The sequence below is a fragment of the Anomalospiza imberbis genome, chromosome 2 (genome assembly GCF_031753505.1).
Source record: "Anomalospiza imberbis isolate Cuckoo-Finch-1a 21T00152 chromosome 2, ASM3175350v1, whole genome shotgun sequence".
NCBI lineage: Eukaryota > Metazoa > Chordata > Aves > Passeriformes > Viduidae > Anomalospiza > Anomalospiza imberbis.
The window spans coordinates 108165710-108192449 of record NC_089682.1 but is presented as its reverse complement, the minus strand read 5'-3'; the positions used below and the strand labels follow the sequence as shown (position 1 = coordinate 108192449).

The following is a 26740-nucleotide window of genomic DNA, read 5'->3' as shown; positions in this document are numbered from 1 at the left end:
CGCAGCTCGGCAGGAGCAGCACCGTGAGCTGTTGGGAGTGGCTGAGATACTCCAGCTTTGCCCAGAGGAACGTGCGAGTAAATAGGGTTCTCCATCTGACTTAGCTCTGGGTTTGCAGCCAGGCAGAGGAGGGATGCTCCGGGCAGAGCCAGCCCTGCGTCCCCCGAGGCTGCGGGCTTTGCTCCTGGGGGTGTTTGCCCGTGAGCCGGGCTAGGGGCGGGGGCGGGCAGAGGATTTTGGGGTGCCTGGTCATGGTGGAGCAGCTGGGTGCTCTGCTGCTGGCATCCCGTGCACAGAGGGAAGAGAGGAAGGGACAGGCAGAGATTCGACACAGGCATAGGTCGGTTATTTATACACATGGCATTCTTCATCTCTCAAGGACAGCTAATTGGAATATAAAATAATCAATTAAAATGCTTATTTCTGTTGGGGAAAAAACAAAACAAAACAAAACAAAACAACAACAACAACAACAAAAGAGGGAGACCTTCCTGGCAGTATTCTCTTAAGGATACTCATGAGTTAAATAGCACTACTGTTCGGTAGTAGCCATATAAGCGAAACCGTATGCCAGAAGATGATTCTGAAACACAGAGTGAGGTCAGACAAGAAATAACGCCAGGAAATCACTGGAATGAAGGAGAAGAAAAACCTCGAAGTTTTCAGAAGCTGAGTGAGGACAGGTTTCTCGTTTCGAGAGGGGAAAACTGAGTAAAATCCGTGAAAAAATCCGGACAGAATCGTGTGTCGGCATCCTCCAGGATTATTTCCTCTTTTAATTTTCTTTTAAAATAAAATAAATTAAATAAAACTAGCCCAGAGTGATTGCGCCCCCACCCCGTAATTTATCAGTGCTCGAAAATGACTGGTCAAAATGTCAAGAACAGTTTCACCAAAAGGTTAGAGTGTTTTTTAAGTCAGTTTTGTTAAATGTGGTAAAGGTGAAACAGGTTGCAAAGAGTTGTTTCAAGCAGAATGACAATAACCAACATACGAAGCAGAAAAACACTCATAAATGAGGGCTCCAATCAATGGGAAAACTTATAGCTCCCTAATGAAGTTTCTTGTGAAAAGGAGGGCGACACAAAGCCACCGAGACATGAATCATTCATGGGAAATATAAAAGATAAAAGATATCTGACAATGAGCAGAACCTTGTATAGAGTGTCTAAAACAAGTTTCCCCTTCTTATTTTCTGCTCCCCCCCTCTCCAACCTCCCTTTCCTAGTGTTCCCTGCCCGCCCTATAGAGTTAACATTGACCAGTGCACGTCCTGCCCCACTTCAAAGTAATTTAGCCCAGAACGGAAGGCTTGGCGCTTGGACAATCTTCATGGTGTGTTAGGATTTCTATGGCAATTGGCAAGCAAGACGTTCCCATCTGAATATGGCTCAAAGAAAGCCACTTATTGACACCGAGTTGGCCATCATCAAAGACTTCATCTTTTCCTAGGCGAAACGTGGTACTAGCAAACACTGTTTAAATCATCTACCTTTGTAGTCGCGGCTGGGAGACATCTCGCCACACACTGTTGCTGGCGCTCGGCCCTTTAAAGGCGAGAGCGGCGGTAGCGAAGTTTGAAGGGACTAAGAAATTTCGGGAGTGTGGGAAATGGCATTGCGGGGAGGGGGGCTGTGGATATGGATAAGCGGGCAGTTCTCGGCGGACAGTCGCGGGGCTGCGCCCCTAACGCACCCGCTACGGGCAGGGTGTGGGACGCCGGGCAGCCGGGATAGGCTGCTGCTTTGTCTTTCAAAGGATGGGTGGTGGGGAGAAGTAAGGATTTTCAGGGGTTTTCTTCGCGTGTTTCGTGCTTCTAGAGATGTCGCCAGGGAGTTGTGAAGTGCTGGCAAGGATGGATTGTCACACATTTCCCCCCGCCCCTTCCCCCTCCATCACCCCGGAAAAATATTTTCAGGTAGAGCAGACCAGGACGGACCAGGGAGTGTGCTGGGATACACACTCACACTCACACGCGGACACACACGCTCCCCCTGGCTCGGTCACCCAAACGCCGGCGGGGCGCTGCCACCGCTCCCCCCCGCATCCCGCGTACCCTCAGCACACACAACCACGCTCCCGCATTCACACACACACCACGCAAGTGCCTAATCAGGCAGGGAGAAGTTCAAAGGCAGGTTCTTTGAAATTCAAACTACTGCTTTTATGGTACATCAACATGGAGCGTTAGGATTGCTATGGCAATGAGCGCAGCAAAAGCAAGCTGCATTTAAAATAGTCCACCTCGATTCGAGACACTCTATTAAGATACAGTTGCATTGACCTTTAGTTTCATGCCGTGTTAGCGCAGTCAATTTTCACTTCATCAGAACGTCTCATATTTTTTGGCCTCTCTCCCAGCGATCCTTCCCCTCCCCTTTTTTTTAGGACCCCCCCTTCCCAACTTCAGCAGATAAACAAATAAGTGAGGAAGAAGCTCCATCTCCCGCTCTTCTCCTCTTCTGCCTCCCTTTTTTTTTTCTCCCACCTAAGTACTTTTATTTGCAGAGCGATTGTTCTTTGTTTATTTAATACAAGTACTGTGTGAATGGTGAAAAATAAACACGATGAAAAATAACCAAACAGATGATTCCGCCAAGTGAAAAAGCCCGGACTTAATAAAAGTGCGAAGCAGTCACCGTTGAATGAGAAATCCTTTGAAGTGGAACTTATTATAGGAAGAATACTTTTTGGTTTCCCTAACGACGCTGCTGAATTGAAAGGGCTCGCCTTTGTCAACGATTTGTTCTCCTTTGCCGGGATGCCCGCAGAAATTACTTACATGGGCTGCCTTAACATGCAGCCTGCAAATCAGTAACTTCGCAGCTCAGACTCGCAGACGCCGCTCTTCTAAGGACAAAAAGAAGTCAGGAGGAAAACACCCCAACCTTTCATTCAGCCTCTCATTTTGGGGGGTGAAGGGGGGCGGAGGGAGAAAAGGGGGTCTGGGACGAGGGGGGGAGGCGAGTGTATCCGTGTAGCAACACCCCCCAGTCCCCAGCCCCCGCCCCGCCCCGCCCGGCGGCAGGGACACGGAGCGGGACCGTCCTCCGCTCCGTCCCGGCCCCGGAGGGAGCAGGGGGGTGGCGGAGCTCCTCCGGCAGCACCGTGTCTCTCCTTCCCCCACCCCTGCTCCCCCTTTTTTCTCTTCTGCCAAGTGATTTTCCCAGGCAGAGACATATTTAATAAGGGTCGTTTATTACGAAGGCGCTTTGAAGGGTCGCCCCTGAAGCCCTGTGTCCATTAAAAACATGGAGGTGACATTTAAACCTCGTTTTAAAGGAGCTCTGGGGTAGTTCAATGAAAGGCAACTCGTTTGTCTTATGAGCTTGGAAACAGCCTCCCTTCTTCTCCTTTTGACCACATGGCATAACTCAAAAACAATAGTTCAAAAGTAAAATGGCATCGTGGTGTTCAGCCTCAGACAGGCACCCATCTAGCAGGAGAGAAAAGGGATAGTCCATAACACAATGTGCTTTTTGTGTCCGACTCTGTCACAAGGATTTCGTTGTTTGCTTTAGAGGCTGCGCCTGTTATACTTTCTTGAAAGTGCTTGTGTTAAACAAGAGTTATAAGTCATCCAAAACAACAAACATTTTGATTTTCTTTGCCTAAAGGGTTTTCCCTGGCCATGGGCACCGTGAAAAAATAATGTACTTGCTGAGAAAGGAGCACCAGTAGTAGCATTACAAGCACAGTGCATTAAATATTGAATGACACGAGGGAAAAAAAAAGAACTTGTCGAGGGGCACTCAGCCTTAAAGTCTTTCTTCAACTTTGTCTTCAGTGCCTGTTGGACTATTTAAGATGGTGTTAATTAAGGGCTGCATCTGATTCCACTAGCCCCCAGCTTTGTCTCTTTGCAGCGCTCCCATCAATAGCCCCTCTCAACCGCGGGCTTTACCCACAAGTTGGTTTAGTGGTGCATGTGTCACTTCTTATTTTGAGGCTGAAGAGAAACCCGGATCGTGCATTAAGGGCAACAGGGAGATAGTAATCAAGTGGTGTTGTAGGGCTGGGAGGGGGGTGGCGCGGCGGGGCAGGGACAGGAGGAGGAGGGTGCGCGGCCAAGGCTGGAGCAGGGCAGCAGGGAGCGGAGCGGGGGCACGGCGCCGGGGTGAAAGCCTGTTTGCACATTGCCAACAGCCTGTTTGGCAAACAAGAGGCTGGCGAGCTTAATTTGTTTCAAATTAATCGTTTTCCACGAGAAGAAGAAAGAAAGGGGAAAAAAAAAAAAAAAAACAACAAAAAAACAAACCACGCGTCAAACAGCCCTCCCCAAAATCCTGCAAGGAAACAGGAGGAACTGCCTCAGGTCCCGCGGCAGCCCCGTGCGGGAGCCCACGCGTGGCTGCGTGGGGAGCCGTGGCGTGTGCCTGTGCCCCTGTCCGGCTGTGCCCCGGCCGCATGCAGGCAGCTGCTGGCGCTGCGCTTTGCCGGCCCCGTAAATGAGGCCGACCCTCAGTGCAGGACAGCCCCCAGTGTGCACCAGGCAGCGGGGGGGACACACACAGTCTTGGGGACATCCAGCGGGACGCCTCGCCCTGCATTCACCTTCTCGTGTTTAGGGCCTCGCCGCTCTCCCCTCTGCAGGGAGCACCGAAGCACCCCGCATTTCGGAGAGAAGCCTTTCCCGGGCCCCATCCCTGCGCCCCCGCCCCGGGGGGCTCCTCGAACCCCAGTGGGGCGCCTCGTCCCTCCCTCCCTAAAAGTGCTGGAGGCCGAGAGGGGCTTTGCCCCAGGGGGGCATCGTCTCTGCGCTCAGCAAATACCAACAGCGGGGGTGCAAACTGGGGGGCGGCTCCTCTTTTCTGTACGACTCCTTTTCAATCTGCCAAAGGCACCGGGTGTTGAAAGCAAGGGGGCGCAGAGGAATCCTTTGCAGGTGTGGAGGGGTGTGTGCCCCCGTTCCCCCGGGGTCAGGGGGGACCCACTGCCCCAAAGTGCACTCAGAGCTGAGGTCGGGCTAGGGGACCCCTTAATTGGATGGGGCGGGGGTGCGGGGGAGAATGGTTCACTTCAGTTCTGTCCTGCCCGAGTGGTGAGGAGGGAAAAGCCGAGCGTGAGGCTGGGAAACCCAATAGCCAGATTCTGTTCACCTTCTTCTACTTTTTTTTTCAATCTCTATGTTCCCCCTCTCCTCCTCCTCTTCCTTTCACTCGGCAAGCCCGTCTAAAGCGCTCCAAATGGCCTTTCAAACAAGAAAACCCTTCAAGGAAAAATGGGCACACATCCCCTTCCAGGCACCTTGCCAAAATCTCCCGAGCACCCTACCTGGCATCCTAGCTTAAGTTTCTTCAAGAAGTATGTGTGTGTCTGAGTATGCGAGGGGGGTGGGGGGGTTTCGGGGCTGAGGGGGGGTGGAATTACAGCCGTCCTGTAGTGGTAGGCACAAGTTCAGAGCTCCACTTCTCCCCTCTTTAATTAGGCTGGGGAGAGCCGCGGAGGCGCCTGGTTGAGGCGCAAGCGAGGCGGCCGGGCCGAGCGAGTGAGTACCCAACGCGGCCCCGACGGGACGGGGACGGGCACCCCGGGGGAGCCGCGCCGGGGGGCCCTGAGCTGAGGGGGGAGGAGGCGAGCAGCCGCACCCCGGAGAGAGACGTGGGAGGGGAGGATGAGGGTGGGAATAGCGGGCCGGGGGTGTGCTAGGGGGACTCGCTTCCCCGAACTTGCGGTGCGGGCCGCTAGGCGAAACTGGGGAGGCCAGTGCCGGTGCTGCAAAAGTCAGCCCGACCCAGCTGTGACTTCACCTATTAGCCCCGATGTCTTTCCGAGGAGACTGGCGGAGTTAAACATCCCACAATGGGCGCTCTGGGGCGTCTCCAGCCTGACCTCTACCCGGTTTTAATAGTTTCATAGGAACTTCATTAAATCAATTACTTAGTGAGCACATCATCATTTATTTGTAATTAGAACTGAAGAGCTTGATTTTTGCAGCAGCCCGCAGCCCGGTTCCCAGCGGGGTTGGCCATGTACTACAAGCACTTTTGTTTGCTCTGTGTGTTGACTCGTGGTATTATTCGGCCGCCACAATAAAAGTGTAATCTTCACGTCTTAATCTAGCGTTCAGGGAGGAAAGGAAAACAAACACGGAGCGGACGAGGCACCGGTTCCCCGTGTCCGTGTCCCCCCCTCCTCGGGCCGCCGGCCCCGCTGCGCGCAGCCGGGCGCGGTGCGGCTCCCGGGCCGTGCGGCGGGGAGGAGGGCGGAGGGACGGGAGGGTGGGACGGGGAAAAGGGAGGAAATGGGTCATCCGCAGCCAGGACAAAAGAGAGCGGCTCGGTGCCTTGAAGGGCATGAAAAAATGGTGCGAATCGGCTGCCCGCGGCCCTCGGTGTGCGTGTTGGGGGAAAACCAGCGGGGCTCAGCTCTGGGGGGGCAGTAAGAAGGCTTTCGTCTGGGGGGCTTCGGGGCAGGAAAGGGGACGGGTAGGGGCAGGGAAAGCCTCATCGGATGTGGGGTGGACGTGACTGTGTTGAGGGCGGGAGGTAAAGAGCAAAAACTCCCCCACATAACCAGCCAGTCCTCCTCCGCTTCTCCCCGCAGCCAGAGCCTTGCCATCGCGGCTTCCCACGGGGAGGCGGCTCCACGCGTGGGCCGCCCCACGGCTGCCCCCAGGCGACAGTCCCAGCCCCTTTCTCCCACCGCAGAAGCTGTCGCGGCCGCGTCTCTGCGCACCCCGGTTCGGGCCCTGTGCCGGGCCCGCCGGCGCGGTGAGGGGCAGGGATCCCGGGCCGCCCGGGGGTCGGAGGGCTTTGCAGCCCCTTCCCTCCTCGGGCTGTACTGGTTCCCAGAAAGGCGCTCTCCAGGCAGGCAGGGGTTTGGGGAGTGGGGGCTCTTTCTGGGGTGTCTGCCTGCCGCCCCCTCACTTCCCTCACTCCCTCTCAGCGCGAGGGAGGGAGGGGAGCTGCTGTCCCGTTGGAGGCTGCCCCACAGCCGCAAGCTCCTGGGCTTATGCACGCCACGCGTAGCCAGTCGCGGGTAGGCACCGAGGCAGCGACCCAAGGGAAAAAGAATAAGGGGGCGGGTCGGGCCGTATGTACCCCTGTATGTGAGTAGTACCGTGTTCAGCTCTGTCGACACCCCCACTCTTGGTACTCAGGCGCTGCCCACATTTTGGCAGTTCACCTGCAGAGGGGCTCTCTCGCCCCGCTGCCAGCCCGGTCCTTCCCCACGGAAACCCGTCGAGGTGAACGGGACGAACGGCCCCGCCGGTACTTGCCTGGGTCAGATCCTACCGGCTGAGGGGATGGGGAGATCCTTAATTTCCATCCTCGACGTGGCGAAAGACTGGGTTCGAGGCAAGACAAGTGCAGGGGAGGGTGCAGATGTCACCCGCGAGGGAGCCGCCCTTCACTGCGCCGTCGGTCATCTCGTCGAGGGTGGTGGGTCTCCATCGCCCCTGGCCCGGGCCGTAGGGGAGCCCCCAGCTGCAGGGGCCGAAGTGGGGGGCCGGTGGTGCTGGCAGGGCAGAGGTCGCCGTGCAGGGCTGCCGCGGCGGCTGTGAGGCCGTTCGGATACGGGTGATAAAACACGCCGGGGGGCGGGGGGCGAACCCTCTCTCCCCTCCGCCCCGAAAACACCGCTCGGCGTTAGTGCAAGGGCCAGAGGTTCCCAAATTCAAGGAAATAGCAGGGAAAAGCCCCGTAAATATCATCTGGGAGTCGGAGAGGAGAGAGGTACTTTATTTGAGCGGAACAGCCGGGACGTGAAGGTGATTTTAATTGCTACGTATTGTTAATATTAAATCGCTTAAACATCGAACATATCCAATCTCTTCTGTCCGAAAACGACCGTCCGAGAAGCCGAGCGGGGCGCATTTGTCGCCGGGATTGGGTTAAATGGGAGTTCCCCCGCGATGGCAGCGGGGAGGCGGCGAGGGAGATTGCGCGGGCGCGGAGGTTGCGCGGCGGCCGAAAGCGGTCCCAGGGTGGCAAGCTCTCTTCTTGCCGGGCAGAAGACCGAGCCCGGGACAGACCCGAAACCCTAAAGGTTGAAAAGAAAAAAGTGTTTCCTGTGGGGGAGAAAAACAGTACCATCCTCTCCCCCTCCTCCTCTCAAATCTACAAATCCCGCAACTTAGTCTACGGGGAATGTTCATGCAGATTCGCGGGAACCGGTACATGTTGAAGGGTGCTATTTTTAGGGCATGGGGCTGGAAATGGAGGGATAACCCTAGGCTTTGCAAAGCAAGAGAGCTGTAGATGGGGAAGGCAGCACTGGCTGCAGCCGGACGAGTCAGCGCGTCAGCCGTGGGTGACGCGAGTTGCTCATGGGAGGAGGGAGACAGAAAGAAGGACCTCAGGCCATCCATCCTCCCCGTCCAGCCCAGAGGCTGAATCTGCCGGACAGCGTCGCGGTGCGTGCTCCCGCTGTGCGCGGCTCCGAGGAGCGGAGGCGGCCCGCGGCACAGACACCTGCCCTGACCTGGAGCGGGCCCAGCCCTTGCCCCTGAGTTTTATGGAACTGGGAGCACGTTCCCAGCCCGGACGTGTTTTATAGGCTAAACCCCGTTTGGGTGGGTGGCGGCGCTGCCGCTGTGCCGTCCCGAGACCCCACGGCGGAGGGATGTCACGGGTGGAGCCTCGGGGAGTGGCGGGCAGTGTCCGTGTGGGGCAGCTCAGCACTCCTCGGCCTCTGGCTCCGGTGCCTTCTTCCCCACGGCCTCTCCTTCCTGGCCACGAGTGTTCCTGCTCATGCCTGCCGGTCCCACTTTTGTCCTGCCCGTGCCACCCTCCCAGCCTGTCCTGCTTGGTGCTGCCTGTCCTTGCCTGCCCAGCCCGCATTCCCTGGAACAGCAGCCCTCAGCCTCTGCCCCTGGTGCTCTTCATCACTGGCAGGGAGCTCAAGGACATTTGCTGGGGGGCTGTACCCTCTCGCAGGGTACATCCCTTTCGTCTGCACTAAGGAGGAGAGAAGCTGCTTTCTGTGGGAAATGGGTGAGGAGAGAAGGGTCAGCAGGAGAAATCCAGTCAGCTCTCCCCTGTCCCAAATCTGGAAGCAGCTTCCCGGACATCCGCCATCACCAATCCAGATGGCAGATCGTGTTTGAAAGTTGGGGCCATGCTACCAGATATTTTACAGCAGCTGTTTAATAGTCTCCTACCCAGTTATTAAACACAAATGAGAGTAAATTAAAATGGCAAAGTAAAGCGAAATTAAAAACTCTTATTTCATTCTACTAAAAGACAACATCTAATTAAGGAATATTTGAATTCCACAAAAATGCAGACTCTCCAGAGTGGCATAAGACTTTGCTTTTAAAACTGCAGCCAAATACAAAGCAGCCCAGCTCAGATCAAGCTTAGGCATAAGGGCCTCGACCCCACATGCCAAGGGCCAGGGCAGACCAAAGACAGGGGCCTGCTGCTTTGATTCTACCCCAGCTCAGATACCCTCATTGTGGGAGGCCTCCTTTGACTTTTTTGTTCTCATTTCTTGCAGGACAGGGAAGCAGGCTTGGCCCAGAGCAGATTTTTAGGTTCCAAGTTTGCTGGTGGCGAGCCAGGGCAGCACGAGGCTCTGGCTTCAACAGCCGTGCCCAAGTGCCCAAGTGTGCCTAACTGTTGGGGACAGCTCTTGGATTCTTTTCCCCCCTGTTCTCTAGCACAGAAAAAATCCCAAAAACCCTCCCTTGAAACAGTTCATCATACAATGCCTAAAAACCTTGAATTACTTTATGCCGTCACCCATCCCAGGGCAATCTGCCCAGGATTTTATCAACATTTACTTCATCAGTACTTAGATTTCTATTCTCTAGTTGGCAATGTTCATATGCCAGATACATTTGCCATTTAGTGCATCCTGCCAGGGTTAGAGAAATATAACTCAGGAATGGGATTAACCTGGGAGCATACCTGTGGGATTTGATGCTTGTAGCTGGCACCTGGGATCTTTTCAGGGGTATGAACCTGTCAGGCAGTCCTTGGAGAGGGAACTTTGAGCTGGGTGCATGTAATTCTGCCCCAGGTGGGTCTTAAATAAAAAGTAGAGAAAATGGGAAGAACTTAAGCTCAAATACAAAAATGAACTGTGGGCACTGAGCTCTTCCAATGGGGTAGAGAAGCAGGGAGGTCGATAGTCCTGGTTGTCCAAGATGGTAATGAGCTGGCAAGATAAGGATTTAGCAACATTTTATAGCCATATAAATGGAGCTATGTTCAGTGTTTTGTAAGGTACCATAAAGCATAAATCTCTCTGCCTCTTGGCTTCTCCAATTCTGCTTTGTGTTTTACCCAAAAAGAAACAATGTCTGCAATTGCAGCAAAAACCCCCCAAGACACAGATAACATGTGCACATACCTACACCTGGTTCCCAGCCCTCCCCTGCACACAGGCACCAGTCTCACCCGACTATCCCAGATCATATTCATTAGAAGAATGAATTCCACAGGGATTTTCCCATACTATAAGGGAAACAAAAACAACCTTGAAAGGAAGATGATGCTGCTGGCATCCACTTCTCCCCTGAGCTCTCCAGGGACACCACCACCACCTTGTCACCACAAAGAGCATGGGGCACAAAGTGACAGCAAGATCCCCTTTAATGGCAGATGTGGCCTTATATTAATGGCCTGTTTTGTAGTGTTTTCTTTGTTTTTATTACTTTGTCACTTAAGAAGCAGAGTCTCATCTTTCCTAGGGATTACGGCATTGCTCCCTCCCTTTCTCAGCTGCTTATCTGTTGAAGAACTAAGAATTTCACAAAGCCCATTTACTGTACCTAAAGCAAATTAAAAATCACAAGGTGGAGGATTTTATTTGAAAAAAATTGTTCTGACTGCCAGAAAACATAGGGCCAAATCATTGTCAAGTTCATCTTACCTGCTGCCCTACCAGAAGCATCACTTGCAGCTTGCCCTCTCCCCAAAGAACCTGGGGGTCTGACGAGCCAGCAGGGACAGGGGTGGGGAAGAACATGTATCCCATTCTCTGGCTGGGCAGCTGGGCAGCCCAGATATGGGACTGGAAAGGGTAATGCTGAAATGAATGTGCAGACAACCCAAGCTGGTCCCCAGGAGAGAGGGCTGTGCACGTTTTGTCAGCTGCCTCTGCCCACTGCTTTGAGGAGGGAATCCTTCAGCTCCCAGGGAACCCCACCTCTACCCTTGCTGGGGCAGTGCCCATGCTCTGACATGGCAGGACACCTTCCAGCTCAGGATTCCCCATGGCAACACTGGACTTCTGACTCACAGAGGACAGCAGTACCATTTGCTGTGCTAGCACAGGCCCTGGTGCTCCCCAGTGATAAAAGAGAGCAGTATGACAATACGTGAGCTGCTGGTGACATGGATGTGCAGGCTTGTCTGTAGCTGCCAGCTCTGGGAATGAGTGCAGCTCAGCGCTGGCAGAAGGTGCTTGATTGATGGCTGGGCATTGTGGGGCTACAGTAGATGTGTCGTGCCAGCTTGTGTGTACCCAGTCCAGAAACCCAGGGATTATATCAAAATGGCAGCTTACAACCATGCCTAAATAATAAAGGTGCTTTCTTAGAAGCGCAGTGAACCCAGCCATTTCCTAATGCCAGCACTACATTCGCTTTCCACATTTGCATCTGTGGCTTGTCTGAGCTCCGCATGTTGGGGAATTTAAAAACAATAATTCTTTTTTTTTTCCTTGTTTCTGAATGAACTAGGCTCCTGCAGAAAAATAGCAGGGGCAAATATATTTCTGTTCAGGGATATAGCATTCTAGTCAAGGTATTTGGAGAGTAAAAGCATAAATGTACAGAGCTGTAAAGAGATGATACGTGGGGAAATGATTTTTAAAATGTAGAGGTAAAACCAGGATTACACTTTTCCAAAGCAATTTGTAGACTGTGTGGCAATAAGAATTGGCATGGCAAGTAAATCTTGCTGTGCACATATAGATGCTATAGGGATCCCTCGCCAGCCATTTAAGAATTGAATAATTTTAAATAATTAAGGCTTCAACATGATGGTGTGCACACATTCAGGTGTGATGCATGCTCATATACTAACACAGACATACATGTATGTGCGCACACATATCTTTACAATCAGCACTGCCTGATTATTATTTCATTTTCAGAAGGTTTAGGAATTTTGAAGCACTCTGATAATTTATGCTTACCTATGGGGTCTCATCCATTGGGGTGGCACCTGGTTTATTTCTTGTTGATGCTGATGTCAATAATTTATTTCAATGACCAGAGGGGACGTGCTATGCATTAATGATGGCTTACATTCTCTATACATATTCAGACTTTGACTCCTGAGACTGTGCGTATTTAGTTTGCCAAGAGATGCTGCTGCCTCTCCAGCAGGCATTATTAACTGAGGCAGCATTAAAGCAGCAAGAGGGGCATCGGGAAAATATCACTGATAGCTGAGAAGGGCCAGGAACAGATCATAAACTAAACTTCACTAAAGCTGAAATATACTCAGGACATTATCTTTCAATGAAAGATTATTTAAAACTCAGGTCTTTGAGTGCAGAGATCATAATGGAATCAATTATATTTCAGAGCCAAAATTGTGTTGCCAGGTTATAAACTCACATTTCTGTCATGGTCCACTTGCTGCTAGCTAACCATTTCTTCAGCCACCAGCACTGCATTTTTAAAGGACAGTTTGGGAAATACATGATTGCGAGGAACCAGGGGTGCCAGGGAATCAGTCTAGTTCAAGACTGACTCTTTCTTTTTGTAGCACGGGAGGGAGCGCTGGGCCCACGACACCATCAGCTCAGAGGAGGTGAGGGAAGCACACACAGAATTGCTAACCACATCTCCCTCCATGACAAACTTGTTTCCCTTGTAAGAGGTGAGATACTTCTTCAAAGCACAAAGGAGAGGGGATAACTGGCAGGTGGGGCTCTGTTTGAGCATGCAGAGATTTTCTCCCACTTCCCTGAAGTCTATTTTTTGTGGTTGTGGCTGCCTTTGAAAGGTAGTAATGAGGTAGGAAATCTTCACACTCTTTTTAGCATTGAAGGGTTTCAGAGCAGGACTGATGCAGTGGAAAAGGAAAGAGGAAGTCTGAAACAGGAGAAGTACTTTGGAGTAGTGTAGTTTTTTTTAGTGGCATGCATGCAAATAATTTGGTATTTGTGACTACATGGACATTTAGCAGAGCAGGATAATTTACAAGTTTTCCTAAATGATGGTTCTTGTTGATCATCATTATGCAGACTTGGTTATTCTTGCTTCCGAAAGCCTGTCTTCTTTAGGGTCTCTCTGGCATGATGTAACGTTTTAATTGAAAATATGGATTTCTAACTCAGATAATGTGAACATTGCCCTTAAGACAAATCAACACAGCATTGGCAGGAAGAAAGAATTCCCTTAGTGGAAGCTGGAAGGTGTTTCTTTTCTCTCTTGTGTGAGAGAAATAAAATTCTTCCCCCAGATCTGCTCCAAGAGGCACGGCCTGTGCAAAGGGCTGGGAGCTGGGACCCACAACTGCTAATCCCAGCTCTGACAGACCCCCTTGGTGGCAAATCTCCCCAGCTTCCCTTTCAACACCTGTAAAATGGAGATAATGAGCAGGACATCCTCCCTTCCTTGGGGTTCGGTGTGCTAACTGCCGTGTGCGGAGCTGTCAGGGGCTGCTCCCGCGGGCATGCCTGTGTACAGCCCTGCTCCACACTCTGGCATTTTGTTGCCATTTGGTTGGCATAAATACCCCACAACAGTGCAGTGCTCCAGACGATCACAGGCAGGCATGTAGCAGTCATCCTTTGTTTTCTTTAAATGATTTTAACCAAATAACGTCTCTTTTTTCTGGAGCTGCAGGCAAACCATTTGGCCTCCTGGCAGACAGCTTTTCTGGTCCTCGTGAGCCCACTGCCATTTACTGAAGAGGCTCATGTTGCATTTTCTGCCCCTTTCTTCCAAAATGTTCCTTTTGGGGAGGGGAGGAGGGGAGGGCGTGCTCTTATTCTCATTTATTTCATTTTTTGTGCCCCAGAGCTGGCAGAAAGAGAGCAATGGCTGTGGTGGGGATGCTTCCAGGCTGCACGGGCTGTGCGCCCGTGATTAAGATCACTGTCAGAAAGAAAGCAGCACTTTTAGAGGGTTTTTCATAAAGCACCCAGCAGAACACAGCATGGAGCAACAAGAGATCTGGTAAATGCCAAAATGGCACTCAGAGTGAATTTTTTTGTCCTTGGAGAGGTTTTTTAAAAACTCTTCTATATTGACAAACTGTCAAGGAGAGATATTTCTGATTTTCAGGCTGAAACAAAGCACAATGACTCGCACTATGGCCCTAATAAAGGCAGGCAGGTGAAAAAGAAAGGAGGAAAGAAACACTTGCTCAGCTCTTGCCCCCACATATTTGTCAGTGTGTCTGTGACCTGAGCAAGCTGCTACCTCTGCCCCTCAGCTGCCACTGTGGTGGCCCACAGTGTCACAAGGAAACTGGCCAGGCGTGGCCAAGGCCACCAGCCACCAGCCCTGGACACACGGTAGAACCCTCACCAATGGTTAACTCCATCTCTGCTGCAAAAACGCCAGGAACGCCGAGCAAGGCCACAACTACTGTAACAAAAGCCACTCCCCCCATTGCACCAATAAAGTAATTTCCCCCCGTTTTCTTCCCTGAGAACACCGTGTATGAAGTTGTGGCAGAGAGGGCTCAGGCCACACCAGGGACTGGAATTTAAGAGAACCGAATCCTACATCCACCTCCTGTCCTTGCATTCCATCTTGGAGATAATTGTGTTGTGTCCCTTTTTCAGCTGTCCTGTTTTTTAGGTCAGGCTTGTTCTTGTTATTTGTGCCATACGTAGAACCAAGGGGGCTCCCAATTCACCGTGGTAGTGGTAGTAGTAGTAAAAATTGTAATTATAATTATATTAAGAAACTGAGCTGTAGCCAAAACAAAATCCCTTTTCACACATTCCTATTGAGATGTGATCCATAAAACTGCATTTTTATGTCAACACATTGGCTATGTTATAACCCAGAGGCTGAAATAGGCAAAGGCATAGCTATATGCATATTTATTTTATATCAGCCCATTTTTACACCAGTGTGTGTATGATTACATGGCACATAAGAATTTTATTCTCCTGTGTTCACTGGGATATACATACATAGTAGTGTTCCATTTACACAGCTAATGTTAGATGACTAGTTTGTTATTCTAGGAGGTGTACAGGTAGCCTAACCTTTTTTGATCAGATGCAAGCTGGTCTAACTCTTTTATGGCACCAGAAAGGATCACCAGGCTTAAACTTCACAGAGGCAAGGAATTGGCCCTTGCCACTTGTAGCTTCAAAAAAAAAAAAAAAAAAAAACAAAAAACCAAAACCAAAAACAAAAAACCAAACACACACACAAAAAAAAACCCAACAAAAACAAACAAACAACAAACAAACCCAAAAAAACCTAATTGCAGGAGGTGCTACCACTTCCCTTCTCTGATGTGGCATCTTCCATAGCAGCAGATTGTCTCCCTGGCTCATCAAACCCTGGAGTCAGATGGTTGTCAAGAACTGACTTTTCCCCCTCTGGTATTTTGGCTCTTGGTCTCTAGGTTGGAGGCCACAATTTTCAGCACCTGCTAACATTTTTTTTTTTAACAGATGATAGAAAAGAAAGCTTCCAAATGCAGCAGACACATTCTGCTGTTGCCTGGGTCATCCATGGACCACAGGGCTCATTTGCCCTGGAGATGGGGGGCTAATGATGTCCATGGTTCTGGCAATTATGTGGTGTTCCTCTAGGATGATGGTCAGTGTAGCACCTTTCTGTGAATTCTGTGAATTCTTTGCTGCAGAGGGGAAGCACACTGTGCATGAGCGCTCCTCTTCCTGCTGTAGCAGTGACTCGCTTCTCCAGTACCAGGAGAATCCACACTGACAAAACCTGTAATTTGCATTATTTCAAACACACTTTCATTTAAAATCCAAAGGAAATATTGAACTAATTCAATATATGCAGGTTCAAATTGCGGCACTGCCACAGTAAGAATTCAGATGCTCTGTTCCTTGCAGAGATCATGTCTAAAACAAGTCTTGACATAAGCCCCTGCTTTAATATTTCTGGCAGCTCTCTGTCCCACGACTTCCACCACCCTTTGCTAAGCAAGTCTCTTGCCCCTTTCCCTCTGTTTTTCTTGTGACAGTGTGTGTATTTTAATCCAATGTAACTATTTGTTCTCATAGCCTTCCCTGGCCAGCAGGAAGTAATGGGACCTCTGAACGGCTCTTGAGAGGCAAGGGAAATAAATAAAAGACAAGGAAATTGAAAGAATAACAAAGAACAGACCATCCAGGGCAGGTTTCCATTAGGCTCAGGAGGCAAATGACAACAGGCATGGAAGGCTGCAGATGAGACAAAATGTCTCATAAGGTTTTTGTCACTCTCTGATGACACGGGCTAGAAATAAATATGCCTTTTTGTCTTTCTTCTGAGTCCTAAGCTGATTCAAGGTGGAAATCAGGAGAAATGTAGAAGGTTGGATGTTTGCAGAGTGCATGTTATAGCTGGGACTTCTCCCACTGCCTTTTCCAGTATGTGTGTCTAGAACTACATGTACACATCCGTAACACCAGCCACGTCTCTGTGCTGGTAACTGGTATGGGAGAACTGCATTGCCTTCCTCCAAAAAGTATTTGTTCATCCTTGTCTCAGCCCACAGGTGATGGGTACACATGCTTTTCCCCATCTTGCATTCAGAAGTCACCTTTAAGATCTCTTTCACAAACTCATTTCTTTCAAACACGCCCATCACAGGGTCAGAGTCTGAAGATGAGATCAGAGAGCCCAGGTGAATGTTATTCCCCTCCTTCCTTGCTTTTTAACTTTTTTTTTTTTTTTTTTTTTTTTTTTTTTTTTTTAATGCTTGCAACACTCTTTTTCAGGTTTGGAAATTAAAGTTATTTTCCTGCCAATGTTTTCTGCTTCCATGTGGCAAACATTTTTCTTTACAGTGGAGCAGAAGCCAACATGGCTGCCTCGAGCATGCGTTGGTTTTGTGTATCCTGTCAACTTTTTCCTAGACAAAGTGAACAGTCCTGAGATCTGTTCTGCCTCCCCCTAGCCCACTGGTGTGACAGTCCTCAGTTTTAGCACATCATGCATAAAACTGAGACAAAGTACTGGCTACTTTCTTTCTTGTAAATACAGTTTTGAGGACATTGTTTTATCAGAACTATGAAACTTTTTCCAACTTTCCCCTAAACCTTTCCAAGCTTGACTATACTAAAAAATGTGACCTATTCATCCTAAACTACAGTGGTTATGCCTAAGTAACAAAAGCATGAAGAATAAGGGAAAAGAGCTTCAAGACAAGGCAGGAGTTTTTGTCAGTGCATCTTAAGGACTTCTGTCCATTGTTCTTGCTACATTTGTATTCTTTCCTGCAAGTACATTTATAAAATCAACAGCTACAGTAGTTGTATGTTTTTGTTAATAAATAGGGCTATGCACCACTTCTGGATAAAATTCTTGTTGTGGATGAGTATTACCTCGAAACATATGTGTGTTCCTTTGCCATGGAGAAGTCCCAGTCCATGGGAACTTGGGTAATGAACTGGAGATTAATTAATGCTTTCTGTCATATGTCTGGTTGTGTCTATTAAGGGGCTTAATTATGGGGTCAGTAGCTCTAGGTCCTAAGGAAGTATGTTAGGCTGGTTCTCTCTCCTTTTAACTTTATTTTCATATTTTGCATTCTGGACAACAACAATTACCATATTGTCCATGTACTGATCCTTTTTCACACAATATGAACATTGCAGCCTCTGCTGAAGAGTTTTTAGCTGTTTGCTAAGTAAGAGCAGATGTAAAATGAAAGAAGATTTCAGCTCATAGCACAGACTAAGTGCCAGGTTTCAAAACCTGCATTTTGGAGTATGTTTTAAGTTTTGCTTTAGTTTTTATGGTATCATTGTTTACTCTGTTGTTAACAGGTTTACTTCTGCTCTACCTCTGCCCTTATGATACATGTACTGATGAGTGTTTAACTCTTGTCAGAGTGTGTCTCCCATATTGTGAATAAATTACAGCTTGAAGTTGCCACATTTTGCTCCCATTGAGGAATCATTATTTTATTCATTATGGTGTTGCTATGGCTCTGCCATGATGGACTTTGAGTGTGATTCTGTTGCTCTCATGAAAAAACTACATGAAAAAAATATGGTGTCTTATCCTCTGATCTGCCACCTAGAAATCAAAGAATATGATTTGGCATATAACTAATCAGATAATTGCCAAAGACATATGCCAGGTGGGACAAGCCCAAAATAATTTTGGAAAATAGCTGACAAACCCATGGTCACTCATGGCAGAATGTGCCCCTGCAATTCCATTCAAATAAATCTAGAAATGTCTCCAGAATGACTGTTACTTCATGTCTGCCCTGTTCTTTTGGGGCTACTATTTATTTCTGTCACTGGATTAGACACCGTAACAGAGCGGTGGTCCTGAGAATTGCAGAGATTTGTTCCATGGCCAGCTGGAGTCTTGGATCTATGGCACTGAAGGTTTCCATATGCTGGCAGGGCAGCTAGAGAGGAGAGTTTGGAGAGTAGCAGCCGCTGGGTGTAGAATGAAGACGAAGGCTGGTACTCGTGGCGGTTTTCTGAGAGCTTTTGATTTCACAGCAAATTTCAGGGAAAGGATGAGGCAATATGGGGAGTGAAAGGAAGGGCAAAGGCCAGGCTGCCAGGAGGTCTCTTCTAGATCTCTAGCAAAGAGTGCAGGCCATGTACCTTGGCTGCTAGCTGGAGTCGAGGAGCTCGGAGAAGTCCACCAAGAGGCAAGGCACAGAAATGAATGCAAGCCATCTGACACTGACCTTGAGCTCTGATTGAAGCCAGGTCATTTCTGCAGTCCTTACCTAAACCAGACTCTCCTTGGGCCAGCAAGGTTTTGGTCTCTGTATGGACTGCAGATTCTGGGCTCTGACATACCCTGTGGTGGCAGGTTTCTGCAAAAAACTGATGGTGCAAGGGCATTGCTCAGGGCTTCACCAGGAGAGAGCGAGCACAGGGGGAAGGGATGTTTCCAATGAGAATTTTTTTAAATGAGTGATATGTTGGCTTCAGGCAAATGGTAGAAGGTTTTACTGAAAAGGCTTCTTTATGAGATTGTGGTTTAGCTTGGGGTAGCTTAGAGAAGTCTGTAAACCCCAGGAGCTCAAGGAGTTTGACGGGTTTGACAGGCCTTCCTGCTACTTATGAACAGGAGGCTGGAGCAAGTGTTCTTGAAATCATCTCTCTGTTTTCCATCAAAGCATGCTGGCAAGCCAGAGGAAGAGAGAAACTCTTTTCTTCCCCCATTTTATTTTCTTATATAAAGACAATCTTAGAAATATTTTTTCTGTATCTTTAAAACTTTGCTTTTTTTTGGCTCCTCTCAATACAAAACTCCTGTCCACATTTCTAGGCTTTGGATTAGACCCTTCCATGGAGCCTTGAGCACCTTAAAATCATTACAGCAAGAACCATTAGTGACACACCAAAAACTGGTATACATCACCTCTAAAGAACGTGCCAGCTCTAAAGAGCCGGTCTCTCACCTGGACCCCATTACCACTGTTAAGCCTTTTTGTGTTTATTTAACTGTACCACACTCCACACTCTGCCTTGTACCAAAGTGAGAAAATAATGGAAATTATGAAAATTATAAAAATGATGAATGAAAGCAATTGAAATAATGAAAATGAAAATTACTGTAGAGCTGTACGTGTGTCATGTGCAATGATAGTAAGGGCTGCAGGTCCTGGTGATGACAGGAAGAAGAGCCCTCTTTACTCTCCTAGGTCAACCTATGCCTTCACATCACCCCGATCTTACTCAGTAAGGCAAGTGAATGCCTCTAATTAACATCACATACTTGCCAGGTTTGCAAAGCAAAGGGCTTGGATTTCTGCTCTAACAGCAGTGGCTGCTGCTGCAATGCTTAAGCTGTCACTGGTCAGAGCGCTGTTGCAGTGTTTGAGCTGGGGGTCACTGCCCTGCAAAGGGAAAGCCTGGAAAGAATCCGTAATTCATGAAAAATGTACACATAAGAAGGAATTTCCTATTTCTTTGAATGATAGTAATTTAATTTAAGAAGAAATCCAGTGACGACTTCCTAGGAAATAAATGCCTTTTTGTAAATCTCTGTGGTGAAAGTTGCTTAGCTGAAAATCAGCAGAATTCTTCTTACTCTGGTTTCTAAACATGCCTCCGTTCCGAACCCAGCCCTAAGATTGGGAAACAGAAATGAGCTCTGATAACATGAACAGAATGCTTAGGGCAGAACAAACCCAAGAGATTAAGTTAAATTGCCAGCTGAAGAAACCTTCTAAGCTTTATCAAACATACAAGCTGGAGAAAACTCTGAAAGCGGCATGAGAGCCTGCTAATATCTTCCACGAAATCTTCCAGCCATAAGAAGCTCCTCAGACCTGGGAAAGTCTCCTGCCTCCTGAGGAGAAGGAGCAGCTTAGCTCCAGAGGCCAGCCTGTAATTCCATAGCCTTATCCCTGGCAGCACCTAACCAGCCCACCTTATCCAGCTGGCCCAGCTGGGAGGCTCATGGGCAAGCCACTTTATTCAGCACCAGCTCAAAAAGTAGAAATTATAATCCCACAGGCAGAGCACCAGAGAAGGTTAGCTGGACTGAAGAAAGAAAAGCAGGCCCTTCAGTGTAAATCCTCTAGCTCTATTCTACTCTCCTCTTTTTATTTTCTTTTTTTTTTTTAATATTTAAAAAAAAATATTCTTATTTAGGTCTTTTAATGCAAATTATGTATTTCAACCTCTTAATTCTTGTACAAAGCCAGTTCTTGCTTTTCTGTGCTCACTGTGGTGGACTATGTCCTACCATTCTCAAATATTTTCATGGAACAAACATCTTGTCCTCCTTCTGGATAGAGAGTTATGAAACCTCGGGGCTTCTTTCATATCATCTAGACACTTACCTGGTTTCTTCAATTATGGCAAAGACTGCAAGTCCCAAACTACTTTGTCAGAGCTGTGAAAACACAGTAAGAGGTGACCTGTATGCCAGAATGCATCATCTAAATAGACAAGACAAAGGAAACACTAATGTTCCAGCTGTGCAAAGAGGAACTGATGTATACTGAAATTTCAGAGAAATTTCCACATAGGGAATGTATGCTAGGAAAAAAAATTCAGTTTGGTTCAACTTAGTGCTTTATCACCTTGTGGTTCTCTCTCTGAGTAGCTTTTCTCTCTGGTATTAAATGTTACCTCCCAGGTTTGCTCTTCACAGGTTCAGATCCACCCCGGGGGAGCTGGAGGAGTTATCACCACAGATCACAGATTTCTCGTGGTGGATATGGACCCGATGATGCTCTGAGCTACAGCTAGCTGCATAATCACCCTCCTCACATCCTACAAATGAAAACCAGAGCATCCTCCACATACCTGCATCATTAAACAGCTGGTTACAACCACATGAAACCCTTCAGGAGCTGTGGGAATTTCCCTGTGGCTCCCAGTCTGGGATTTGGGGTGCACCTCCCCCTGTAGTCCTCCCTCACGAAGCATCCCTGTGCTGGTGACTGCCGTTTGCTTGAGTAAGGGATGTCCAACATAGCTTTTCAATTTGAACTCAGCTCCCACTCCACAACTCATTTTTATTTTACTGGGATACCGGTGAAGCTGTAGCTCAGTAACTGATGTTAAGAGAAACTTTTAACACCTCAACAGCAAATGGAGGAGAATGTTTCCCATTAGTGGCTGAGGAAGTAGTGCTCCTGTAACTTCAGTCTTGAAAGCTAATGAAGCTCAGATTGTGGCCGTGGCCTTTGATGTAGAGATGCCTGAGGTCAGTGTAGCTTTCAGAGGTGCCAGTGCTATGCTGTGTCACTGCATTCGTCTGGGCGGGGGCCCAATAACTCTAATCCTGTAATCATGTTTCTGTAAGCAACAGTATTTATGGTGCAGATAGCGGGGGATAGCTGCAGTGGTAATTAAATCAGGGATAGCAGTAGAGGAAAAGCTAATCCAGCCCTGTAATATTTCCAGTAGAGGAAGTTACCGCCAACTACGTCAGTAAATAAGTAGCAAAATACTGGAATCGGTGTAGGGAGAGGGTGTGGGGATTCAAACGCCATGTTTGGCCATCGAATCCATCTCCCTGCCAGGACCCTCATTCTGCCAGGGGAGTGATGTTAACACGCTGGCAAAAATCAGGCAATTCAAATCTGTGCCTTGACACTGCTTCTTTAGCTTCCACTAATACATGGGGAGGGGGGTTAAAGCACCCACTGGTGAGTTTGGCACAGCTAGCTTTGGATTTAATTCCTTCTCTTCATCTGTTTTGCAACCTCAGGCCACATACTATGTATTTCATGTCTTCAAATGTAGGCTGTTTTCTCCCAAGTGCATGTGAATTGTTGGAAAAACACAATGATGTATTCCATTCTAGTGGAGGGGGGAAAGCATGTATTTGAGTGAATATGATTTATCCAAGAGATGAGGAGAGCCTCCAACAAGCTGCTCTGCTGTACTAATGAGTAAGTGTATAAACATTTCTGTTATTTTATTTTGCACAACTCCGTTATAGATAACTCTCTTCTTATGTAGCCTTTGTTAAATCAGAGGTCTTTTATACTCTCACTGTTTTAAAGAGGAGAAAAAATGGGAGTGCTTGGTATACCCCTTTTTGATGTGGATAACTCTAACTTTGGTGGGGATTCTGTGTGCAAAATTGGTCATGAAGAATCCACTCTATATATCAAGGAACAAAGAAAAACCATGGTTTAAAGAAAATCTCATATCAGACTGCAGACTTCAGTTGCATTACTCAGAAATGCACACATGCACATACACAAATAGACTAATATATAGTATGGATGTATACATGTCTAGAAATATACACTCACAAACATATTTCCTTTAGCTCAGTGCCTGAAAGTTCATTTGTGGGCATCCTGATTCTTGATATATTTTTTGTAAACAGAGGGCCAGGGGACTGGAGTATTTCCTTGACTTCAATGGATGATGAGGCTTCAAGCTGTGCCCTCAGATTGGGACCTCTAAGTATCCTGCTGCTACCTAACAGCTTGCTGAAAAATGACATAATTTGTGACATCAGCAATATGCTGCTTTAATAGGGGTTTATAAAGCGGTTCCCACCCTTGTGTGTTAGGACAAAAACATCTATAGCGACTAAATCTGAGGTGCCCCTCCCTGTATTCCTCACACACCTTGCATCCTTTGTGCTTTTTTGGCATATGTGGCTGTAAAGTCCCAGTATGGGAAGAGTGATAAGCAGCCATTCAGCAACATCTGTGTGAGAGCTCCCGCCCCACCAGCGCCAGGGAAGATGTCACTTTTCGGAAGAACGGTGGCTGCCAGCGGGAGGTTCAGGAATGCAGATTTTAATGGGGAGATTTAATTTCAAATACAATTCACAGTTTGTATGCAGTTGAAAAATGTTTATTACCACCCGGATGTTCAGGACATTTCTCAGATGAAATAAATTTCAATTTGGACGATTGCAGCTTTTAAAGCATTTTCACAGCTCTGTAAACAATATGTTTTATATAATTCTAATGGCAACAGTGAAGAACACATCAACTTTAAAATCACCCAAAATAATGCAAAAAAAAAAAAAAACTGTGGCAACTTTGGATAACAGGACATTAGTCTGAAATTGATTCAAATATGAGGGTTATAATGATTTTTGCAAATGTTCCATTCTATAACACAAAAAGGAAAAAAATTATTTGCCTCTGGGGTAAATTTGTTTTAAAATAAGATGCAAACTAAAAAACCTCACATTTTAAAGCACGTAGACATCTTCAGAACCTGACCAGCAGTAGGAATGCGCTTTAACTTGAAAGGTTTGGTGCTCTGGAGTCACTGCTGTGCCACTGATATATGAAATGCAGTCAATACCTGACAGAAAACCCTCCCTGGAAATCACAACTGCCTGGCCACACCTTCAGCATCTACTCAGATTTCTGGGTGGTGGGAGGCTTGACACACTCATGTGAGAAGGGCCTTCACACATGACTCCTTATAAATTAAATGGGAAGGTACCTCAGGAGACAGACATCTCTGCAAGTGAATGCAGAGTGGATGAGGCAGGGTACCTGCCCTTCAGGAGACCATAATCTGGGTTTTCCAGCTCACCACCACTTTGCCCTGAAGCAAAGGTGCTCTCAGTTAAGAAGAACATAGGATAAATCAGGGAGGGCCCATGTAAAAATACAGAGACTTCTTAATTTCACTAAATAGTAGTGTTGTAGAAAGAAAGAAAGAAAGAAAAAAGAAAGAAAGAAAGAAAGAAAGAAAGAAAGAAAGAAAGAAAGAAAGAAAGAAAGAAAGAAAGAAACTTTTTTCAAAGGGAGAAGCTCTTCATTAGTGTAGCTATCTAGGCAGCAAACTAAGATGCAAGAACAGCTTGAAAAATAAAAGGGTGAGAAAATAAATTTCCTATTCCTCCCTTTTTCATTTTAAAAAATTCCTTTTTATCCTCTTGTTTTTGTTCCATCCCAGTACATTTTATAGCATCAAAGATTAGTACAGTATAAAAAATTCCTAGAAAAGACCTCAGGTAGACACCTAGTCTACCCCCTCATCAAGACCCTATGGCAAATGCTTACCTTACCTGCCTTTTCTAGAGAAACATCATCCCTTTTCTTTAGCAACTCACCTCATTGTGCAATTGGTCTTCAATTGGATTCTTTCTTGTTTTACAAATAGTGAAGATGTTCACGGATGCTGAGAAGTGACTCTGCTGCAGGGTATGAGGGAATAGGCATGCATCTGTCCTCTCCACCCCCATTCCTCAGCCCTTTCTCAGCCACTCTCTACCTGTAATTCCCCCACCTCTTTGGCCACATCTCTGTTAATATCTGCTTTGCAAGTTGTTTTACATGCCCATCTACTTTTACTTGGAGTTGGTTTTTGTTCAGGCTGCTAACTGGATGCACCAGAGGAGAAGAAGCATAAGGGCTTCCACAGACAGCTCCGGACAAAAATCACCTCAGATGAGCTTTTGCCATAGGGAAAGATGGTTTGCCAGATATTCTAGGACTGAATGGGAGGCAAGCATGGAAGGGGACCTGTAAAGGCAGAACTCATTGGGTTCTGCCAGCTTCTCTTCAAATGCCATCAGGAGCCCCAGTGATGCAAAGAGGATCACATTGAACTCACAATGCAGTTGGGCTTCAGCCCTGCGTTTACTTCTGTGGTAACAGACATGAAATATGGTGTAGAAGCAAAAAACAATTTCTGCTTTTTTCCATAATGCTGAATTATAACTAACCTTAGCTCTCTGCTGGTGTCTGCCCTGGTTTTATGCATATTGACTGCATCCGGAGGGAAAGCCATGACTTCTATTTCCATACTTGGTTCTCATATGAAATAATGTGGGGAGAGGAGGAGGGGGGAAGATGCAGCTGCAAAAACAGTCAGTGAAACATAAAAATCCCTATTGTTTTGTTGTAGCTCTCAGTGCCCTTCAACTTCTGGGCACAGACAAGACCTCCCCCTGCTCAGGTTCAATACACAGGGGAGCCTCGAGGCTCAGAACTCCCTTCCTACTTTTGCCTAAGCCTTGCTTAGGCAATTGTAGTCAATTGTGCTTTTGTTCACAGAAAAAAAATTAGCCCAATGCATGCTAATTTATAGCCAGGGAAGCAATTAAAAAAAAAAAAGTTTATTATCCTCTCCCCCCTGCCTCTCAAATGGAATGTTACAGCAGCAGGGTTTTTGGTAAACTCGACACAAACTGATGTCTGTGACGGGGGGAGCAGGGCCAGGAACCAAGCACAGGTCTTTACATCTTCCCTCCGCATGAAGTGGGACAGCCTTCCAATTTTCTCTGTCTGCCTATACTCAGGAATGTGCATGCTTTAGGAAAACCTAGGCACAAAGACACACTTATTTCCTTAGGCTTTGTCAGTAAATGCAGTCTCTACACATCGCCCTCACATACCCACTTTAAAAAATGCTTGTTAAACATTAAAGAAAGAATTCCTAATATAGCCACAATGTAGAGACATATTTACCTTTAATTACTGAACTTACTGTGTGCTTTTTCTGTAAATTATGGCATATTCTTAATATTCAACAAAGTGTTAGACACCAGCTAGTCCATATGGGGAAGTAAGTTAACCCAGCTTGCCTCTGGATTTTGCAACTCTTCGCAAAACCTTAGAACTGCACCAATAGAGGGTTTGCCATTAGCACAGGACTGGCCTTTTCTTTCAGGAGGAACTGTTTCTTTCAAAACTGATTGAACAGCAACAGATGTCTCTCCCTACTACATATTTTAAGTGGTCTCTGAGCAGAGTCATGATGTGGAGTTGAAAGTGCCTGAATGCTTTCAAATGAGCAGATGGCTTTTCCAAGTGCCCCAGCAGTCGCACGGGGCAGGCAGGATTGGGCAGCCTCTGCAGGGCGAGCTCCTCTTGAGGCATCTCATGGGCAGAGACCACGGCTCTTCCCTGCACTCCCATCAAGTACCACAGACCTGGGGGACCTTCCTCCAGTAGTTTACAGTAAAGCACAAACTCTTTGCTGGTGACCCACGCTGATGATTGAAGGGGGTGGAAATGATTTTTTCCCCTGGCCTGTGCTCTCACTCAGTAATACCAAAGATGTAATCAGACAGCCCTTTCATGTCCACTGCCACTGGTTTACCTCTCATTTTGCAAGTATTTAATTCTGTATTGTACAAGCAGAGGCCTCTTGGTGACCAGTCTGGAGGCAGGGCTGTCAGTGATGGTCAGATTTGTGCAGAGACACTTGCACTACTGACTGTATCTGAGCTACATTTTTAGGAAGAGCAGGATAT

General features: G+C 47.6%; 1 long non-coding RNA gene across 2 annotated transcripts in view; it reads left to right on the top strand.

The window, feature by feature from the left end:
* Positions 1-5384: 5384 nt before the first annotated feature.
* LOC137469609 (uncharacterized) overlaps positions 5385-26740 on the top strand; it is a 77300-nt gene continuing 55944 nt past the window's right edge. For both annotated transcript variants that reach the window (XR_010996611.1, XR_010996610.1), the window contains exon 1: positions 5385-5488. This is a non-coding gene — a long non-coding RNA (uncharacterized lncRNA). The remainder of the gene's footprint in view (positions 5489-26740) is intronic.